At 35.0% G+C, this 7,225-nt stretch overlaps 1 protein-coding gene across 6 annotated transcripts in view; it reads right to left on the bottom strand.

Moving 5' to 3' along the window:
• Positions 1 to 7,225, bottom strand: part of LOC103479228 (disks large-associated protein 1-like) — a 118,020-nt gene that overhangs the window by 90,431 nt on the left and 20,364 nt on the right. For all 6 annotated transcript variants that reach the window (XR_001777506.1, XM_017310106.1, XM_017310104.1 and 3 more), the window contains exon 2: positions 476 to 564. The gene's annotated coding sequence lies outside the window, so the exon portion shown is untranslated. The remainder of the gene's footprint in view (positions 1 to 475; positions 565 to 7,225) is intronic.

Genomic DNA, 7,225 nt, shown 5'->3' on the forward strand with positions numbered 1-7,225 from the left:
TGGAGAAATACCAGGGCCTCAGAGAGGAACTGGAAAAGACCTGCACTAAAGACCTCCGACCCGCGGAGGGTGAGAAGGGAATTTATATATATAACTTTTAATCTGGAACATTAAAAGAAAAAGTCTCTGAACCAGTAAATCCATGAAAATTGAAGCTCACAGAGAGGTGTACATAATACACAAAAGACAGGTTATATGTTTGTTGCCATTTATTTCACAACAAATACATGCATCTTTTTATGGGAGAATTTTACAACACCTGAAAACAAGTTTTATTACTTTTCATTCTTCAGTTAAGCAATATCATTTGCACAACATCATAAAATATGTGCCTAAAGTAAATATTAATGCTTGCTGAAAATCAGTTGACTAAGCAACTGAAGACATCCAGTTGCTTAGTCAACTGGATGTCTTCTTAGTCAAACTAGGTTGTTTCATGTCAGTGTATGAGTAAATGTAGTCCATGTTCACTCACCGTGTTCAAATCCCCATCATTATAGATTGGATACAAGTTGGAAGGGACTGACATCTCCCTCTAACAGGTCTCATATTACCACCAGTTATCTAGGAAAACACAAACAAGATAGAAAAAAACTGACATTAGATTAAATTAGAAGTCATATCATTAAATGATTTTTCTCTGGAGATGCTTGACTGCATCCATCCATCCATTCATCTATCAAGCCAGCCAGACAGCCAGTTTTCCTGTTTCTTTGCCATTAGTACACCGAGTACAAGAATGATTAACAACACCAAGACCTTCTTTTGGCTCTGATTGGTTATTTTTGACCATGAGTGGTGCATTTTTGCCGATCGCTTTTGTAGCTCAGGGGGGAAGTATAAGACAGGGTTATCTGTCTCATAACCGCCATTTGTATCATATATGATACATAAGTTTCTGTGGTCTCTATTTTTTACACCACGATCAATTCTTACCCAAACAACCTATTGTTTACAATTTGAGACTTGTATTCTGCCATCTAGTGGATTATCATTGTACTGCAGGTGGAGAAACAGCGTTTTTTTCTCTTTTCAAAATGTCGTTTCGCACGAGACTGGTCAGACACGTTTTCCAGGAAAGTCTTTGCCTATTTTAGAGAACTTACATTAAAAATAATATATACATTGTTATTCACTTTTTTTAAAAATAATGTTTTATGTTTTGAAATAATGTACAATTACTTAGAAATGTTTTTGTTATATTACATTTAAATTGTGTTAAAACTTGTGTATCATATTTGATGCTGCAGTTATTTGAGGTGCTTTATCACTGAACAGTAATGTAATATTTTTATAAAGCAATCAATGTCATACCAGCCACAATTTAGCCACAAACTTATGTTTACTCATTAATTATCATTAAATGTCATTTCAAAATGCAGTTTGGGTTTTTTCACAATAGTAGTTATTCTAAAACCACAATCTTTATGGTGTATCGACTAGTTATGTATATTTTAGATTTAACAAGAGTAAAGAAAGAAGAGGGAGAAAGAAAATACTTTGAATAGTCATCAACATGATAATGTATGACAATTCAAGCTACATAGAGCAGTAAGGAGAAAATGATGAGRATTATGATGAGGTCTGGACTCCCCCGCCCATGYATGATRAAGGATATTCAGATACCAACTATGATGAAGACTATGATGATCATAGTGTCTAAACAGGTCCAGGTCCAAACAACTACCCTGTACACAGTCAGAAATTAATCAGTTAAGACCAATATGAAAAGCAAATAATACAAATGGAGAAAAATACTGTCAAGCTCTATATGTTTATGTCACTGCCGGGGTTGAGGAAGGCTCTAAGACCAGGTGTTACATAACTCCATGTATATATTCAAGAACTTTGTCACTGATGAAATGCTCCAGGGGATCGCAGAACATTTTCCACTAGTTCAATTCCAACACATGAAGAAATAGGTTCACTACCTAGATCACAATTAGGTTGTTGTCCTGGTTCACTCTGAAGCCCATTCACCCTCTTCCACTCGTCAGTTCATTTCCATTCCTCATGAAGAAGTCTTCCATCCACTCCAAAACTCATATAATGGTTCTCAAGCCAGCCATTGTTGAAGTTCATGGGAGGTTTTGCTCTTCTTGATATCTAATCAGCATTTTTGAAGTTTGGCTTTAGATTCCAAAGATGGTGCATGCACATCTAGTGGCACACTGTTACAGTAACCATCATCAATGCTTGAAACTTCAATAGAAGAGATTAGCTGAAGCTACAACCTAAAATGATTTAGTTGGCACTTCTACAAGTGCAGGATAGGTCAAAATCAAGTATGGTAGACCACTTTCCTCTCCTGAAGTGACTTGAAGGGCACCCTGTAGAAGAACAAGTTGCAGTGTGCCTCTTAATGTGAGAAAGAATGGCATTGATCATTTTCCTACAGGGGAAGCCCAACAGAGACTCAAACATTGTTCTGGAAATCACTTTTCACATTTCTACTGTAAAAAGTTTAACGTACGTCTTTGCCTGAACAAGGACAGAAACTCTTTTAGTGCCTACCACAAAGTGAAATAAATGGCTGTAAAAAGTTTTTGGTGGAAAAGAAACTGAGAAAAACTTCCTAAATTGTTCCATACTTTCTAAATATTATACAGTAGGCAAAATTTGTTTTTGCATCTAAAACTTACATTGTTGTGAGCCAAAATTTCTAAGAAAAGCCTGCTGTATCAAATGTGATACAAAAAATATCTCATAAAATAAATGACATGGCAAAAATTCTTTTTTTGGATTTTTGCTTCAAGGTTTCATGAAGATCCTAATTCTAAAAAATTAGAATTTTCTGAATATTTTTTGATTGGTCAGGGGAGGAAGTATAAGACAGGTTATCTGTCTCATAACATACTTTCACGACATAGTGACAGTTAGCAAATATGTAAAAAAGGAGATTTTTTAAATAAAAGTTGCATATAGTAGCTTTACAATATATCATGTTTATTACTTACTAATCAATTTGTAACATTGGTGAGAAAGAAATGGGGTCTTGATTTTTGATCAATCATGATCAAATTTAATCTAGAAAAGAATTAATTACTTTTATTAATATGACATTATCAGTTATCAAATTCTTATGATTTACTTTCCAGTGCTGTTTCACAAGAGGTGGAAGTGTTAGACAAGACCAGTTTTGTTCAATAAGCTAGCAGCTTCTTCAGTAGGCTTTTCATTGGGTACAATTGGAAATAAAGTCTGGATCTATTTTTAATTCAAATAAACAAAACAAAGTCATGAGTACAGCATGATAACCAAAATACTGCAAATATACACAGCAAATCCAGCAGGCCCAACTTAACTCTGTCAGATTCGACTTTCACACTTTTAAAGTGTCTCTATGGGTCCTCACCAGAGACTGCCAATTTAACTCTGTCTGGAGTAAGTCATTTAACACCAACACTAACTCAGTGTTAAAACTTAAATATTAACGCTACTTCATAAGAGGTATTTGTAATTAATACTAAATAGATAAACAATAAAATATTTATTGTTTGGAACTTTTAGAAATGATTTGGAAAATAAACATTTAATAAAGAGGCAATTATTTTCTGAAATGCATTTATTTCAAAACATGCACCATAATTAGAAAACATGTAACATGGAATAATATACACTTTCATGTTTTACATGTTGCTTTTATTCAAATATTGCTCTTCAAAAGGTCTGACATGTCAGCTGGTCAATGCAGAAAACAGTTTGCATAATACATTTGTCTTCAATACAATATGCATGAAATTGTTCAAAATACAAGGTGAAGAAAGTAATGGATGCAGTTCATGAAATAAGATATTCTTTGTTGTTTTTAACACAAGTAGATTACTGGATATTACAGTACAGAACAGGCCAACCTGGTATTCAGTACCATTATTTCTTACCCAGTTTGTGTTTCTGTTAAATATCTAATAAAAGAAAGGGCCTCTCTGCCCTCCTCCAAAGAGCTGTCCATTCACTAACACAGATTGTCTTCGGGTTGTTGGGTTGTCCATAAAGTTTGACCGGGGACATCAACGTGCTCCTCTTAGGTACTGCATTGGACAGTCTTGAGTCTCCAAGAAAGACAGCCAGTGTTGGCCTCTGGATCATAAACAAAAAACATAATGAAAAATGGAACAAAGGAATACATTTTTAATACAACTCTAACAACAAGCCTCCATTACAGAGATGTTGAATTTCAGAGATGTTAACACATAACCATTTTTTGAGCATGAATCTTGGGAGAAGCGATTAGGGGAAGAGAGCGATTGATGCTGATGATTGGCGATTCATCCTCAACCAAACTGGTCTTGATACCTAGAAAAAAAGGCAATTAAAGGATAAAAACTTAATGCAAAATGCATATGAGAAGGCGCAACAACTGGAACGACAAATAACATAAATAATTTGTCCAGAATATGCTTCCAACATGAAAAATCATTTTGCAGTTTTTCAAAGAAAAAACTCAGGATCCGAAAGGTTGATAAATCTGACCAATGTTCATGTAAATATTTAAGATAATGAAAAAACATACTCCAAATTATTACAGATCTGTTTAAGTTAGTCAAGAGTTTGACTCAATGTTCACCTGCTCAATTTTTTTCTAACACTAAAGTTATACCCCACAAAAAAATGAATTTCAGCTTGCTAAACTAAAATATGCTATCACCGAGCAATGACATGTCATCTATCATACAGGTTGGTCTCAACTCAAAATAATAGCAATGTAAACCATCTCAGAAAAAAATATACAAAAAAATACTTACCAAGCATGGTGAACAACTCTGACATGTGGAAAGCAAATAGTTCTGAAATGACTTGGCTTCTGTCGCTTAGCTTTGGTGGGAACCTGAGATTCTGGGGGTGGAGTCAGTGAATTAACTCCTTTAGTGTTATAGCCGCTTTAAGAGTTCAGAGTTAAGAAGTCAAGAGTCCATTTTAACACCTCCAGATTTGATACGGAAACACTGTTTTAACACTCGATTTTAACTACTAATATTATACACCCCAGAGTTACACAGAATATGACTGTCATGAAATGTGATGTTTAATGGTGGTGAGGATGTACATGGTCCGACCCAGAGTTACGTGTAGAAATGAGAGATTAATGATGATCAAGAAGGTGAGCGGTGAGGAGACAAAGACTCAGGTAGATGACGAGGACACAATCACGACAAGGATCCGATGGGAGCAAGGGACACAGAAGAGTTTTAATACACCAGGGATAATCGGGAACAGGACACAGCTGGGCTGAATCAGGGGTGGGCACAACAACACCAACACAGGGACTAAATTCACAGAAAAGCATACACAAAATCCAAATGCTCACAATAACTCGATTAGCATAAAAATAATTCTGCTTTTGCACAAAGTATATTAACACAGAAACACTTTTGAATTTGCCAATTTGCTGTGTATTGTTCTCAAAAAATACAAAAACCCAAATAGTGTACATTTTAAAAAATCCTTCTAACTCTAATTGATGTCTCATATTTCACAACGAAGACAACTGAACCCAAATTAAAAAGACTTCCAACATGTTTCTATATGTTCAGAGTCACTGAAGGAGAAAGGCCTACAAACTGGGCTTGTGTTGCAAATTTAATCAAAACAACTTCACACTAGCACAACCAGCTAATAATGACAAATATTATTAAAAGTCAACGTATTTCAGTAACAGAATTTACTAATGGAGACACATTATATAGATTAATTACAAAATGTAATCATGAAGATTTTCTGCTTACGGTTAATGAAAACATAACATATAGGATTAGAATCAGACCAATAAAAACACTTTTGATACAGTTATGTGGGCTTAATAAAAAGTATACTTAATACCTGCTGAAAGGTTACTCTCAAATGAGCCTAATAAGAACACATATTCTAATTTCTTTAAAGAGTGTGTGCATACAATTGTAGGAATTTTGAAAATAACATTTATGCTGAATTTAAAGGGCAATATTATGTGTTTTCCAGGCACATAATTGATTATGGGGCGATTGTGGCTGTGTGGGTAGAGTAGTCGTCTTGTGATTGGAAGGTTGTAGGTTCGATTCCACCTGGCACATTGATGTGCCCTTGGGCAAGGCACTTAACCCCAAATTGCCTACTGTTCTGCGTATCGGTGAATAAAGGTGTGTGAATGGGTGGGTGTGATGACACTAATGTAAAGCGCTTTGAGTGGTCAAAAATGATTGGAAAAGAGCTATATAAGTTCATTTACATCGTGACATTTTATAGTACAATCAAATAGATAACTTCAGTTGTTATAAAATGTTCTATATATGTAATAATCTAATATAACTTAAAATTCTACTTCATAATTCAACGCCTTGAAATTGGGCCTCTGTCTCTTTAAGAACGCCAGTTCTTTCTGAAACTTTGCCTTCAGGAAGTCATTACAACATGGCTCTACTATTAACTTTTTAACAACGATTTTACCAGCATTTCACTGAGAAATAGCTCCTCTAATGAACTCACCAGGTGTTTGCTAATTGCTCCTGGCTAGTCTGAAGGAGCTGAGTGAGGAAGTCGAGGGGAAGAGCTGCTCTGTGAGGTGGAAGCTTAGAAACTGCAGCTCTGGGAGGTTATATCCAGGGGTGGAAATTAAAAATTTTGTCCACCAGCCTCAGTGGCTGGTAGAGAAAATGTTTTACCGGCCACTCAAACATTTCATCAGCCACTGTTTTTTGGGTTTTTTTCCGATTACAAACCCCACCAGTACAAGCAAATTTTCATAGAGTTATATATATATAACTCTATGAAAACCGATTTACTAACAATAAGTTTACCATACACATACATAATAAATTAACATAAACCATGGACACCTTAACAGAATTGTAGTGCAGTAAGTTCATTTCAAGTAATTACTACAGCAAACTTTAACGACATAACCCTAACATTCTTGCAATCATATGTTGAACATTTCCACATTTTAGCTACAACGCCCCCTGATAGTATGAAGATTTGTCTAGTCATTTATAAAATATTTTTAATTGGTATCAATAGCTGTTTTCTAACTGTTTTGTTTTTCCTTACTTCTTACGTTTTCTATTGAAATTCACAATTATTATTATTACTAAAATATCCCAGAACGTGTTCATTATTAATTCCACTGGCCGTCATTATTCCTGTTTTACTCCAAAGTTTTTCTGACTACCTGGAGCTTAGTGTTCCAGGTAGTCTCTCACACACACACACACACACACACACACACACACACACACACACACACACACAC

The sequence above is a fragment of the Poecilia reticulata genome, linkage group LG17, assembly GCF_000633615.1.
Source record: "Poecilia reticulata strain Guanapo linkage group LG17, Guppy_female_1.0+MT, whole genome shotgun sequence".
Classification (NCBI taxonomy): Eukaryota; Metazoa; Chordata; class Actinopteri; order Cyprinodontiformes; family Poeciliidae; genus Poecilia; species Poecilia reticulata.